Below are 16,909 nucleotides of genomic sequence, written 5' to 3'. Positions count from 1 at the left end.
CAGCGAGGACCCAACAAACTGTAACACAGTCAGGACCAGACAAACTGTAACACAGCGAGGCCCAGACAAACTGTAACACAGTGAGGACCAGACAAAAGGTAACACAGCGAAGATGAGACAAATTGTAACACAGCCAAGACCAGACACACTGTAACTCAGCGAGGATGAGACAAACTGTAACAGTGCGAGAACACACAAACTGTAACACAGCGAGGATAAGACAAATTGTAACACAGCGAGGACCAGACAAACTAATACAGCGAGGATGAGACTAACTATAACACAGCTAGGCCCAGACAAACTGTAACACAGCGTGATTGTGACAAACTGTAACACAGTCAGGACTAGACAAACGGTAACACAGCGAGGACCAGACAAACTGTAACAAAGCGAGGATGAGACAAACTGTAACACAGTCAGGACCAGACAAACTGTAACACAGCGAGGATGAGACAAACTGTAACACAGTCAAGACCAGACAAACTGTAACACAGCGAGGACCAGACAAAAGGTAACACAGCGAGGATGAGACAAACTGTAACACAGCGAGGAACAGACAAACTGTAACACAGCCAGGATGAGATAAACTGTAACACAGCGAGGACCAGACAAACTGTAACACAGCGAGGATGAGACAAACTGTAACACAGTCAAGACCAGACAAACTGTAACACAGCGAAGACCAGTGAAACTGTAACACAGGGAGAACCAGACAAACTGTAACACAGCGTGAATGAGACAAACTGTAACACAGTCAGGACTAGGCAAACGGTAACACAGCGAAGACCAGACAAACTGTAACACAGCGAGGATGAGACAAACTGTAACACAGCGAGGACCAGACAAAAGGTAACACAGCGAGGACCAGACAAACTGTAACACAGCGAGCATGAGACAAAGTGTAACACAGCGACAATGAGACAAACTGTAACACAGCGAGGACCAGTGAAACTGTAATACAGAGAGAACCAGACAAACTGTAACACAGCGTGAATGAGACAAACTGTAACACAGTCAGGACCAGGCAAACGGTAACACAGCGAAGACCAGACAAACTGTAACACAGCGAGGATGAGACAAACTGTAACACAGCGAGGACCAGACAAAAGGTAACACAGCGAGGACCAGACAAACTGTAACACAGCGAGCATGAGACAAAGTGTAACACAGCGAGAATGAGACAAACTGTAACACAGCGTGAATGAGAGAAACTGTAACACAGTCAGGACCAGGCTAACGGTAACACAGTGAGGATGAGACAAAGTGTAACACAGCGAAGACCAGACAAATTGTAACACAGCAAGGACCAGACAAACTGTAACACAGCGAAGACCAGACAAACTGTAACACAGCGAGGATGAGACAAACTGTAAAGGAGCAAGGAACACACAAACTGTAACACAGCGAGGATGAGACAAATTGTAACACAGCCAAGACCAGACAAACTGTAACACAGCGACGATGAGACAAAGTGTAACACAGCGAGGACCAGACAAACTGTAACACAGTCAGGACCAGACAAACTGTAACACAGCGAGGATGAGACAAACTGTAACACAGCGAAGACCCGATAAAATGTAACACAGCGAGGCCCAGACAAATTGTAACACTGCAAGGACCAGACAAACTGTAACACAGCGAGGATGAGACAAACTGTAACACAGTCAAGACCAGACAAACTGTAACACAGCGAAGACCAGTGAAACTGTAACACAGGGAGAACCAGACAAACTGTAACACAGCGTGAATGAGACAAACTGTAACACAGTCAGGACTAGGCAAACGGTAACACAGCGAAGACCAGACAAACTGTAACACAGCGAGGATGAGACAAACTGTAACACAGCGAGGACCAGACAAAAGGTAACACAGCGAGGACCAGACAAACTGTAACACAGCGAGCATGAGACAAAGTGTAACACAGCGACAATGAGACAAACTGTAACACAGCGAGGACCAGTGAAACTGTAATACAGAGAGAACCAGACAAACTGTAACACAGCGTGAATGAGACAAACTGTAACACAGTCAGGACCAGGCAAACGGTAACACAGCGAAGACCAGACAAACTGTAACACAGCGAGGATGAGACAAACTGTAACACAGCGAGGACCAGACAAAAGGTAACACAGCGAGGACCAGACAAACTGTAACACAGCGAGCATGAGACAAAGTGTAACACAGCGAGAATGAGACAAACTGTAACACAGCGTGAATGAGAGAAACTGTAACACAGTCAGGACCAGGCTAACGGTAACACAGTGAGGATGAGACAAAGTGTAACACAGCGAAGACCAGACAAATTGTAACACAGCAAGGACCAGACAAACTGTAACACAGCGAAGACCAGACAAACTGTAACACAGCGAGGATGAGACAAACTGTAAAGGAGCAAGGAACACACAAACTGTAACACAGCGAGGATGAGACAAATTGTAACACAGCCAAGACCAGACAAACTGTAACACAGCGACGATGAGACAAAGTGTAACACAGCGAGGACCAGACAAACTGTAACACAGTCAGGACCAGACAAACTGTAACACAGCGAGGATGAGACAAACTGTAACACAGCGAAGACCCGATAAAATGTAACACAGCGAGGCCCAGACAAATTGTAACACTGCAAGGACCAGACAAACTGTAACACAGTCATGACCAGACAAACGGTTACACAGCGAAGACCAGACAAAATGTAACACAGCGAGGACCAGACAAACTGTAACACAGTCATGACCAGACAAACGGTAACACAGCGAAGACCAGACAAACTGTAACACAGCGAGGACCAGACAAACTGTAACACAGTCAGGACCAGACAAACTGTAACACAGCGAGGACCAGACAAACTGTAACACAGCGAGGACCCAACAAACTGTAACACAGTCAGGACCAGACAAACTGTAACACAGCGAGGCCCAGACAAACTGTAACACAGCGAGGACCAGACAAAAGGTAACACAGCGAAGATGAGACAAATTGTAACACAGCCAAGACCAGACACACTGTAACTCAGCGAGGATGAGACAAACTGTAACAGTGCGAGAACACACAAACTGTAACACAGCGAGGGTAAGACAAATTGTAACACAGCGAGGACCAGACAAACTAATACAGCGAGGATGAGACTAACTATAACACAGCTAGGCCCAGACAAACTGTAACACAGTGTGACTGAGACAAACTGTAACACAGTCAGGACTAGACAAACGGTAACACAGTGAGGACCAGACAAACTGTAACAAAGCGAGGATGAGACAAACTGTAACACAGTCAGGACCAGACAAACTGTAACACAGTGAGGATGAGACAAACTGTAACACAGTCAAGACCAGACAAACTGTAACACAGCGAGGACCAGACAAAAGGTAACACAGCGAGGATGAGACAAACTGTAACACAGCGAGGAACACACAAACTGTAACACAGCCAGGATGAGATAAACTGTAACACAGCGAGGACCAGACAAACTGTAACACAGCGAGGATGAGACAAACTGTAACACAGTCAAGACCAGACAAACTGTAACACAGCGAAGACCAGTGAAACTGTAACACAGAGAGAACCAGACAAACTGTAACACAGCGTGAATGAGACAAACTGTAACACAGTCAGGACCAGGCAAATGGTAACACAGCGAAGACCAGAGAAACTGTAACACAGCGAGGATGTGACAAACTGTAACACAGCGAGGACCAGACAAAAGGTAACACAGCGAGGACCAGACAAACTGTAACACAGCGAGGATGAGACAAACTGTAATACAGCGAGAATGAGACAAACTGTAACACAGCGAGGACCAGTGAAACTGTAATACAGAGAGAAACAGACAAACAGTAACACAGCGTGAACGAGACAAACTGTAACACAGTCAGGACCAGGCAAACGGTAACACAGTGAGGATGAGACACAGTGTAACACAGCGAAGACCAGACAAATTGTAACACAGCAAGGACCAGACAAACTGTAACACAGCGAAGACCAGACAAACTGTAACACAGCGAGGACCAGACAAACTGTAACACAGCGAGGATGAGGCAAACTGTAACACAGTCAGGACCAGACAAACTGTAACACAGCGAGGATGTGACAAACTGTAACACAGTCAGGACCAGACAAACTGTAACACAGCGACGATGTGACAAACTGTAACACAGTCAGGACCAGACAAACTGTAACACAGACAGGACCAGACAATGTGTAACACAGCGAGGATGAGACAAACTGTAACACAGCAAGGAACACACAAACTGTAACGCAGCGAGGATGAGACAAACTGTAACACAGAGAGGATCTGACAAACTGTAACACAGCGAGGATGAGACAAACTGTAAAACAGCGAGGATGAGACAAACTGTAACACAGAGAGGATCTGACAAACTGTAACACAGCGAGGATGAGACAAACTGTAACATAGCGAGGACCAGACAAACTGTAACACAGCGAGGACCAGACAATCTGTAACACAGTCAGGACCAGACAAACTGTAACACAGCGAGGATGTGACAAACTGTAACACAGAGAGGACCAGACAAACGGTAACACATCGAGGACCAGACAAACTGTAACACAGTGAGGATGAGACAAACTGTAACACAGTCAGGACCAGACAATCTGTAACACAGTGAGGATGAGACAAAGTGTAACACAGTCAAGACCAGACAAACTGTAACACAGCGAGGACCAGACAAACTGTAACACAGCGAGGATGAGACAAACTGTAACACAGTCAAGACCAGACAAACTGTAACACAGCGAAGACCAGTGAAACTGTAACACAGGGAGAACCAGACAAACTGTAACACAGCGTGAATGAGACAAACTGTAACACAGTCAGGACCAGGCAAACGGTAACACAGCGAAGACCAGACAAACTGTAACACAGCGAGGATGAGACAAACTGTAACACAGCGAGGACCAGACAAAAGGTAACACAGCGAGGACCAGACAAACTGTAACACAGCGAGCATGAGACAAAGTGTAACACAGCGAGAATGAGACAAACTGTAACACAGCGAGGACCAGTGAAACTGTAATACAGAGAGAACCAGACAAACTGTAACACAGCGTGAATGAGACAAACTGTAACACAGTCAGGACCAGGCAAACGGTAACACAGCGAAGACCAGACAAACTGTAACACAGCGAGGATGAGACAAACTGTAACACAGCGAGGACCAGACAAAAGGTAACACAGCGAGGATGAGACAAACTGTAACAGAGCAAGGAACACACAAACTGTAACACAGCGAGGATGAGACAAATTGTAACACAGCGAGGATGAGACAAATTGTAACACAGCCAAGACCAGACAAACTGTAACACAGCGAGGATGTGACAAACTGTAACACAGCGACGATGAGACAAAGTGTAACACAGCAAGGACCAGACAAACTGTAACACAGTCAGGACCAGACAAACTGTAACACAGCGAGGATGAGACAAACTGTAACACAGCGAAGACCCGATAAAATGTAACACAGCGAGGCCCAGACAAACTGTAACACTGCAAGGACCAGACAAACTGTAACACAGTCATGACCAGACAAACGGTAACACAGCGAAGACCAGACAAAATGTAACACAGCGAGGACCAGACAAACTGTAACACAGTCATGACCAGACAAACTGTAACACAGCGAAGACCAGACAAACTGTAACACAGCGAGGATGAGACAAACTGTAACAGAGCAAGGAACACACAAACTGTAACACAGCGAGGATGAGACAAATTGCAACACAGCCAAGACCAGACAAACTGTAACACAGCGACGATGAGACAAAGTGTAACACAGCGAGGACCAGACAAACTGTAACACAGTCAGGACCAGACAAACTGTAACACAGCGAGGATGAGACAAACTGTAACACAGCGAAGACCCGATAAAATGTAACACAGCGAGGCCCAGACAAACTGTAACACTGCAAGGACCAGACAAACTGTAACACAGTCATGACCAGACAAACGGTAACACAGCGAAGACCAGACAAAATGTAACACAGCGAGGACCAGACAAACTGTAACACAGTCATGACCAGACAAACGGTAACACAGCGAAGACCAGACAAACTGTAACACAGCGAGGACCAGACAAACTGTAACACAGTCAGGACCAGACAAACTGTAACACAGCGAGGACCAGACAAACTGTAACACAGCGAGGACCCAACAAACTGTAACACAGTCAGGACCAGACAAACTGTAACACAGCGAGGCCCAGACAAACTGTAACACAGCGAGGACCAGACAAAAGGTAACACAGCGAAGATGAGACAAATTGTAACAGTGCGAGAACACACAAACTGTAACACAGCGAGGATAAGACAAATTGTAACACAGCGAGGACCAGACAAACTAATACAGCGAGGATGAGACTAACTATAACACAGCTAGGCCCAGACAAACTGTAACACAGTGTGACTGAGACAAACTGTAACACAGTCAGGACTAGACAAACGGTAACACAGTGAGGACCAGACAAACTGTAACAAAGCGAGGATGAGACAAACTGTAACACAGTCAGGACCAGACAAACTGTAACACAGTGAGGATGAGACAAACTGTAACACAGTCAAGACCAGACAAACTGTAACACAGCGAGGACCAGACAAAAGGTAACACAGCGAGGATGAGACAAACTGTAACACAGCGAGGAACACACAAACTGTAACACAGCCAGGATGAGATAAACTGTAACACAGCGAGGACCAGACAAACTGTAACACAGCGAGGATGAGACAAACTGTAACACAGTCAAGACCAGACAAACTGTAACACAGCGAAGACCAGTGAAACTGTAACACAGAGAGAACCAGACAAACTGTAACACAGCGTGAATGAGACAAACTGTAACACAGTCAGGACCAGGCAAATGGTAACACAGCGAAGACCAAACTGTAACACAGCGAGGATGAGACAAACTGTAACACAGCGAGGACCAGACAAAAGGTAACACAGCGAGGACCAGACAAACTGTAACACAGCGAGGATGAGACAAACTGTAATACAGCGAGAATGAGACAAACTGTAACACAGCGAGGACCAGTGAAACTGTAATACAGAGAGAACCAGACAAACAGTAACACAGCGTGAATGAGACAAACTGTAACACAGTCAGGACCAGGCAAACGGTAACACAGTGAGGATGAGACAAAGTGTAACACAGCGAAGACCAGACAAATTGTAACACAGCAAGGACCAGACAAACTGTAACACAGCGAAGACCAGACAAACTGTAACACAGCGAGGACCAGACAAACTGTAACACAGCGAGGATGAGGCAAACTGTAACACAGTCAGGACCAGACAAACTGTAACACAGCGAGGATGTGACAAACTGTAACACAGTCAGGACCAGACAAACTGTAACACAGCGACGATGTGACAAACTGTAACACAGTCAGGACCAGACAAACTGTAACACAGACAGGACCAGACAATGTGTAACACAGCGAGGATGAGACAAACTGTAACACAGCGAGGAACACACAAACTGTAACGCAGCGAGGATGAGACAAACTGTAACACAGAGAGGATCTGACAAACTGTAACACAGCGAGGATGAGACAAACTGTAAAACAGCGAGGATGAGACAAACTGTAACACAGAGAGGATCTGACAAACTGTAACACAGCGAGGATGAGACAAACTGTAACATAGCGAGGACCAGACAAACTGTAACACAGCGAGGACCAGACAATCTGTAACACAGTCAGGACCAGACAAACTGTAACACAGCGAGGATGTGACAAACTGTAACACAGAGAGGACCAGACAAACGGTAACACATCGAGGACCAGACAAACTGTAACACAGTGAGGATGAGACAAACTGTAACACAGTCAGGACCAGACAATCTGTAACACAGTGAGGATGCGACAAAGTGTAACACAGTCAAGACCAGACAAACTGTAACACAGCGAGGATGTGACAAACTGTAACACAGAGAGTACCAGACAAACGGTAACACATCGAGGACCAGACAAACTGTAACACAGCGAGGATGAGACAAACCGTAACACAGCAAGGACCAGACAAACTCTAACACAGCAAGGACGAGGCAAAGTGTAACACAGCGAGGATGAGACAAATTGTAACACAGCGAGGACCAGATAAACTGTAACACAGCGAGGAACACACAACCTGTAACACAGCGAGGCCCAGACAAACTGTAACACAGCAAGGATGAGACATACTGTAACACAGCGAGGATGAGACAAGCTGTGACGCAGCGAGGATGAGACAAACTGTAACACAGTCAAGACCAGACAAACTGTAACACAGCGAGGATGAGACAAACTGTAACACAGCGAGGACCGGACAAACTGTAACACAGCATGAATGAGACAAACTGTAACACAGTCAGGACCAGAGAAACGGTAACACAGCGAGGCCCAGACAAACTGTAACACAGCGAGGACCAGACAAACTGTAATACAGCGAGAATGTGACAAACTGTAACACAGTCAGGACCAGACAAACTGTAAGACAGCGAGGATGATCCAAACTGTAACACAGCGAAGACCAGACAAACTGTAACACAGCGAGGATGAGACAAATTGTAACACAGCCAAGACCAGACAAACTGTAACACAGCGAGGACCAGACAAACTGTAACACAGCCAGGATGAGACAAACTGTAACACAGCGAGGCCCAGACAAACTGTAACACAGCGACGAACACACAACCTGTAACACAGCGAGGCCCAGACAAACTGTAACACAGCAAGGATGAGACAAACTGTAACACAGCGAGGATGAGACAAGCTGTAACGCAGCAAGGATGAGACAAACTGTAACACAGTCAAGACCAGACGAACTGTAACACAGCGAGGATGTGACAAACTGTAACACAATCAGGACCAGACAAACTGTAACACAGCGAGGATGAGACAAACTGTAACACAGCGAGGACCGGACAAACTGTAACACAGCGTGAATGAGACAAACTGTAACACAGTAAGGACCAGACAAACGGTAACACAGCGAGGCCCAGACAAACTGTAACACAGCGAGGATGAGACAGACTGTAACACAGCGAGGACCAGACAAACTGTAATACAGCGAGAATGTGACAAACTGTAACACAGTCAGGACCAGACAAACTGTAAGACAGCGAGGATGATCCAAACTGTAACACAGCGAAGACCAGACAAAATGTAACACAGCGAAGACCAGACAAACTGTAACACAGCGAGGATGAGACAAACTGTAACAGCGCGAGGAACACACAAACTGAAACACAGCGAGGATGAGACAAATTGTAACACAGCCAAGACCAGACAAACTGTAACACAGCGAGGAGCAGACAAACTGTAACACAGCGACGATGAGACAAAGTGTAACACAGCGAGGACCAGACAAACTGTAACACAGTCAGGACCAGACAAACTGTAACACAGCGAGGATGAGACAAACTGTAACACAGCGAAGACCCGATAAAATGTAACACAGCGAGGCCCAGACAAACTGTAACACTGCAAGGACCAGACAAACTGTAACACAGTCATGACCAGACAAACGGTAACACAGCGAAGACCAGACAAAATGTAACACAGCGAGGACCAGACAAACTGTAACACAGTCATGACCAGACAAACGGTAACACAGCGAAGACCAGACAAACTGTAACACAGCGAGGACCAGACAAACTGTAACACAGTCAGGACCAGACAAACTGTAACACAGCGAGGACCAGACAAACTGTAACACAGCGAGGACCCGACAAACTGTAACACAGTCAGGACCAGACAAACTGTAACACAGCGAGGCCCAGACAAACTGTAACACAGTGAGGACCAGACAAAAGGTAACACAGCGAAGATGAGACAAATTGTAACACAGCCAAGACCAGACACACTGTAACTCAGCGAGGATGAGACAAACTGTAACAGTGCGAGAACACACAAACTGTAACACAGCGAGGATAAGACAAATTGTAACACAGCGAGGACCAGACAAACTAATACAGCGAGGATGAGACTAACTATAACACAGCTAGGCCCAGACAAACTGTAACACAGCGTGATTGTGACAAACTGTAACACAGTCAGGACTAGACAAACGGTAACACAGCGAGGACCAGACAAACTGTAACAAAGCGAGGATGAGACAAACTGTAACACAGTCAGGACCAGACAAACTGTAACACAGCGAGGATGAGACAAACTGTAACACAGTCAAGACCAGACAAACTGTAACACAGCGAGGACCAGACAAAAGGTAACACAGCGAGGATGAGACAAACTGTAACACAGCGAGGAACACACAAACTGTAACACAGCCAGGATGAGATAAACTGTAACACAGCGAGGACCAGACAAACTGTAACACAGCGAGGATGAGACAAACTGTAACACAGTCAAGACCAGACAAACTGTAACACAGCGAAGACCAGTGAAACTGTAACACAGGGAGAACCAGACAAACTGTAACACAGCGTGAATGAGACAAACTGTAACACAGTCAGGACTAGGCAAACGGTAACACAGCGAAGACCAGACAAACTGTAACACAGCGAGGATGAGACAAACTGTAACACAGCGAGGACCAGACAAAAGGTAACACAGCGAGGACCAGACAAACTGTAACACAGCGAGCATGAGACAAAGTGTAACACAGCGACAATGAGACAAACTGTAACACAGCGAGGACCAGTGAAACTGTAATACAGAGAGAACCAGACAAACTGTAACACAGCGTGAATGAGACAAACTGTAACACAGTCAGGACCAGGCAAACGGTAACACAGCGAAGACCAGACAAACTGTAACACAGCGAGGATGAGACAAACTGTAACACAGCGAGGACCAGACAAAAGGTAACACAGCGAGGACCAGACAAACTGTAACACAGCGAGCATGAGACAAAGTGTAACACAGCGAGAATGAGACAAACTGTAACACAGCGTGAATGAGAGAAACTGTAACACAGTCAGGACCAGGCTAACGGTAACACAGTGAGGATGAGACAAAGTGTAACACAGCGAAGACCAGACAAATTGTAACACAGCAAGGACCAGACAAACTGTAACACAGCGAAGACCAGACAAACTGTAACACAGCGAGGATGAGACAAACTGTAAAGGAGCAAGGAACACACAAACTGTAACACAGCGAGGATGAGACAAATTGTAACACAGTCAGGACCAGACAAACTGTAACACAGCGAGGATGAGACAAACTGTAACACAGCGAAGACCAGACAAACTGTAACACAGCGAGGACCAGACAAACTGTAACACAGTCAGGACCAGACAAACTGTAACACAGCGAGGACCAGACAAACTGTAACACAGCGAGGACCCAACAAACTGTAACACAGTCAGGACCAGACAAACTGTAACACAGCGAGGCCCAGACAAACTGTAACACAGTGAGGACCAGACAAAAGGTAACACAGCGAAGATGAGACAAATTGTAACACAGCCAAGACCAGACACACTGTAACTCAGCGAGGATGAGACAAACTGTAACAGTGCGAGAACACACAAACTGTAACACAGCGAGGATAAGACAAATTGTAACACAGCGAGGACCAGACAAACTAATACAGCGAGGATGAGACTAACTATAACACAGCTAGGCCCAGACAAACTGTAACACAGCGTGATTGTGACAAACTGTAACACAGTCAGGACTAGACAAACGGTAACACAGCGAGGACCAGACAAACTGTAACAAAGCGAGGATGAGACAAACTGTAACACAGTCAGGACCAGACAAACTGTAACACAGCGAGGATGAGACAAACTGTAACACAGTCAAGACCAGACAAACTGTAACACAGCGAGGACCAGACAAAAGGTAACACAGCGAGGATGAGACAAACTGTAACACAGCGAGGAACACACAAACTGTAACACAGCCAGGATGAGATAAACTGTAACACAGCGAGGACCAGACAAACTGTAACACAGCGAGGATGAGACAAACTGTAACACAGTCAAGACCAGACAAACTGTAACACAGCGAAGACCAGTGAAACTGTAACACAGGGAGAACCAGACAAACTGTAACACAGCGTGAATGAGACAAACTGTAACACAGTCAGGACTAGGCAAACGGTAACACAGCGAAGACCAGACAAACTGTAACACAGCGAGGATGAGACAAACTGTAACACAGCGAGGACCAGGCAAAAGGTAACACAGCGAGGACCAGACAAACTGTAACACAGCGAGCATGAGACAAAGTGTAACACAGCGACAATGAGACAAACTGTAACACAGCGAGGACCAGTGAAACTGTAATACAGAGAGAACCAGACAAACTGTAACACAGCGTGAATGAGACAAACTGTAACACAGTCAGGACCAGGCAAACGGTAACACAGCGAAGACCAGACAAACTGTAACACAGCGAGGATGAGACAAACTGTAACACAGCGAGGACCAGACAAAAGGTAACACAGCGAGGACCAGACAAACTGTAACACAGCGAGCATGAGACAAAGTGTAACACAGCGAGAATGAGACAAACTGTAACACAGCGTGAATGAGAGAAACTGTAACACAGTCAGGACCAGGCTAACGGTAACACAGTGAGGATGAGACAAAGTGTAACACAGCGAAGACCAGACAAATTGTAACACAGCAAGGACCAGACAAACTGTAACACAGCGAAGACCAGACAAACTGTAACACAGCGAGGATGAGACAAACTGTAAAGGAGCAAGGAACACACAAACTGTAACACAGCGAGGATGAGACAAATTGTAACACAGTCAGGACCAGACAAACTGTAACACAGCGAGGATGAGACAAACTGTAACACAGCGAAGACCAGACAAACTGTAACACAGCGAGGACCAGACAAACTGTAACACAGTCAGGACCAGACAAACTGTAACACAGCGAGGACCAGACAAACTGTAACACAGCGAGGACCCAACAAACTGTAACACAGTCAGGACCAGACAAACTGTAACACAGCGAGGCCCAGACAAACTGTAACACAGTGAGGACCAGACAAAATGTAACACAGCGAAGATGAGACAAATTGTAACACAGCCAAGACCAGACACACTGTAACTCAGCGAGGATGAGACAAACTGTAACAGTGCGAGAACACACAAACTGTAACACAGCGAGGATAAGACAAATTGTAACACAGCGAGGACCAGACAAACTAATACAGCGAGGATGAGACTAACTATAACACAGCTAGGCCCAGACAAACTGTAACACAGCGTGATTGTGACAAACTGTAACACAGTCAGGACTAGACAAACGGTAACACAGCGAGGACCAGACAAACTGTAACAAAGCGAGGATGAGACAAACTGTAACACAGTCAGGACCAGACAAACTGTAACACAGCGAGGATGAGACAAACTGTAACACAGTCAAGACCAGACAAACTGTAACACAGCGAGGACCAGACAAAAGGTAACACAGCGAGGATGAGACAAACTGTAACACAGCGAGGAACAGACAAACTGTAACACAGCCAGGATGAGATAAACTGTAACACAGCGAGGACCAGACAAACTGTAACACAGCGAGGATGAGACAAACTGTAACACAGCGAAGACCAGACAAACTGTAACACAGCGAGGACCAGAGAAACTGTAACACAGGGAGAACCAGACAAACTGTAACACAGCGTGAATGAGACAAACTGTAACACAGTCAGGACTAGGCAAACGGTAACACAGCGAAGACCAGACAAACTGTAACACAGCGAGGATGAGACAAACTGTAACACAGCGAGGACCAGACAAAAGGTAACACAGCGAGGACCAGACAAACTGTAACACAGCGAGCATGAGACAAAGTGTAACACAGCGACAATGAGACAAACTGTAACACAGCGAGGACCAGTGAAACTGTAATACAGAGAGAACCAGACAAACTGTAACACAGCGTGAATGAGACAAACTGTAACACAGTCAGGACCAGGCAAACGGTAACACAGCGAAGACCAGACAAACTGTAACACAGCGAGGATGAGACAAACTGTAACACAGCGAGGACCAGACAAAAGGTAACACAGCGAGGACCAGACAAACTGTAACACAGCGAGCATGAGACAAAGTGTAACACAGCGAGAATGAGACAAACTGTAACACAGCGTGAATGAGAGAAACTGTAACACAGTCAGGACCAGGCTAACGGTAACACAGTGAGGATGAGACAAAGTGTAACACAGCGAAGACCAGACAAATTGTAACACAGCAAGGACCAGACAAACTGTAACACAGCGAAGACCAGACAAACTGTAACACAGCGAGGATGAGACAAACTGTAAAGGAGCAAGGAACACACAAACTGTAACACAGCGAGGATGAGACAAATTGTAACACAGCCAAGACCAGACAAACTGTAACACAGCGACGATGAGACAAAGTGTAACACAGCGAGGACCAGACAAACTGTAACACAGTCAGGACCAGACAAACTGTAACACAGCGAGGATGAGACAAACTGTAACACAGCGAAGACCCGATAAAATGTAACACAGCGAGGCCCAGACAAATTGTAACACTGCAAGGACCAGACAAACTGTAACACAGTCATGACCAGACAAACGGTTACACAGCGAAGACCAGACAAAATGTAACACAGCGAGGACCAGACAAACTGTAACACAGTCATGACCAGACAAACGGTAACACAGCGAGGACCCAACAAACTGTAACACAGTCAGGACCAGACAAACTGTAACACAGCGAGGCCCAGACAAACTGTAACACAGCGAGGACCAGACAAAAGGTAACACAGCGAAGATGAGACAAATTGTAACACAGCCAAGACCAGACACACTGTAACTCAGCGAGGATGAGACAAACTGTAACAGTGCGAGAACACACAAACTGTAACACAGCGAGGGTAAGACAAATTGTAACACAGCGAGGACCAGACAAACTAATACAGCGAGGATGAGACTAACTATAACACAGCTAGGCCCAGACAAACTGTAACACAGCGAGGACCCAACAAACTGTAACACAGTCAGGACCAGACAAACTGTAACACAGCGAGGCCCAGACAAACTGTAACACAGCGAGGAGCAGACAAACTGTAACAAAGCGAGGATGAGACAAACTGTAACACAGTCAGGACCAGACAAACTGTAACACAGTGAGGATGAGACAAACTGTAACACAGTCAAGACCAGACAAACTGTAACACAGCGAGGACCAGACAAAAGGTAACACAGCGAGGATGAGACAAACTGTAACACAGCGAGGAACACACAAACTGTAACACAGCCAGGATGAGATAAACTGTAACACAGCGAGGACCAGACAAACTGTAACACAGCGAGGATGAGACAAACTGTAACACAGTCAAGACCAGACAAACTGTAACACAGCGAAGACCAGTGAAACTGTAACACAGAGAGAACCAGACAAACTGTAACACAGCGTGAATGAGACAAACTGTAACACAGTCAGGACCAGGCAAATGGTAACACAGCGAAGACCAGAGAAACTGTAACACAGCGAGGATGTGACAAACTGTAACACAGCGAGGACCAGACAAAAGGTAACACAGCGAGGACCAGACAAACTGTAACACAGCGAGGATGAGACAAACTGTAATACAGCGAGAATGAGACAAACTGTAACACAGCGAGGACCAGTGAAACTGTAATACAGAGAGAAACAGACAAACAGTAACACAGCGTGAACGAGACAAACTGTAACACAGTCAGGACCAGGCAAACGGTAACACAGTGAGGATGAGACACAGTGTAACACAGCGAAGACCAGACAAATTGTAACACAGCAAGGACCAGACAAACTGTAACACAGCGAAGACCAGACAAACTGTAACACAGCGAGGACCAGACAAACTGTAACACAGCGAGGATGAGGCAAACTGTAACACAGTCAGGACCAGACAAACTGTAACACAGCGAGGATGTGACAAACTGTAACACAGTCAGGACCAGACAAACTGTAACACAGCGACGATGTGACAAACTGTAACACAGTCAGGACCAGACAAACTGTAACACAGACAGGACCAGACAATGTGTAACACAGCGAGGATGAGACAAACTGTAACACAGCAAGGAACACACAAACTGTAACGCAGCGAGGATGAGACAAACTGTAACACAGAGAGGATCTGACAAACTGTAACACAGCGAGGATGAGACAAACTGTAAAACAGCGAGGATGAGACAAACTGTAACACAGAGAGGATCTGACAAACTGTAACACAGCGAGGATGAGACAAACTGTAACATAGCGAGGACCAGACAAACTGTAACACAGCGAGGACCAGACAATCTGTAACACAGTCAGGACCAGACAAACTGTAACACAGCGAGGATGTGACAAACTGTAACACAGAGAGGACCAGACAAACGGTAACACATCGAGGACCAGACAAACTGTAACACAGTGAGGATGAGACAAAGTGTAACACAGTCAAGACCAGACAAACTGTAACACAGCAAGGATGAGACAAACCGTAACACAGCAAGGACCAGACAAACTCTAACACAGCAAGGACGAGGCAAAGTGTAACACAGCGTGAATGAGACAAACTGTAACACAGTCAGGACCAGGCAAACGGTAACACAGCGAAGACCAGACAAACTGTAACACAGCGACGATGTGACAAACTGTAACACAGCGAGGACCAGACAAACTGTAACACAGACAGGACCAGACAATGTGTAACACAGCGAGGATGAGACAAACTGTAACACAGCGAGGATGAGACAAACTGTAACACAGTCAAGACCAGACAAACTGTAACACAGTGAGGACCAGACAAAAGGTAACACAGCGAGGATGAGACAAACTGTAACACAGCGAGGACCAGACAAACTGTAACACAGCCAGGATGAGATAAACTGTAACACAGCGAGGACCAGACAAACTGTAACACAGCGAGGATGAGACAAACTGTAACACAGTCAAGACCAGACAAACTGTAACACAGCGAGG

The sequence above is a fragment of the Hemiscyllium ocellatum genome, chromosome 37 (genome assembly GCF_020745735.1).
Source record: "Hemiscyllium ocellatum isolate sHemOce1 chromosome 37, sHemOce1.pat.X.cur, whole genome shotgun sequence".
Classification (NCBI taxonomy): Eukaryota; Metazoa; Chordata; class Chondrichthyes; order Orectolobiformes; family Hemiscylliidae; genus Hemiscyllium; species Hemiscyllium ocellatum.
The sequence above is the reverse complement of the archived record's forward strand: the minus strand, read 5'-3'. Positions refer to the sequence as shown.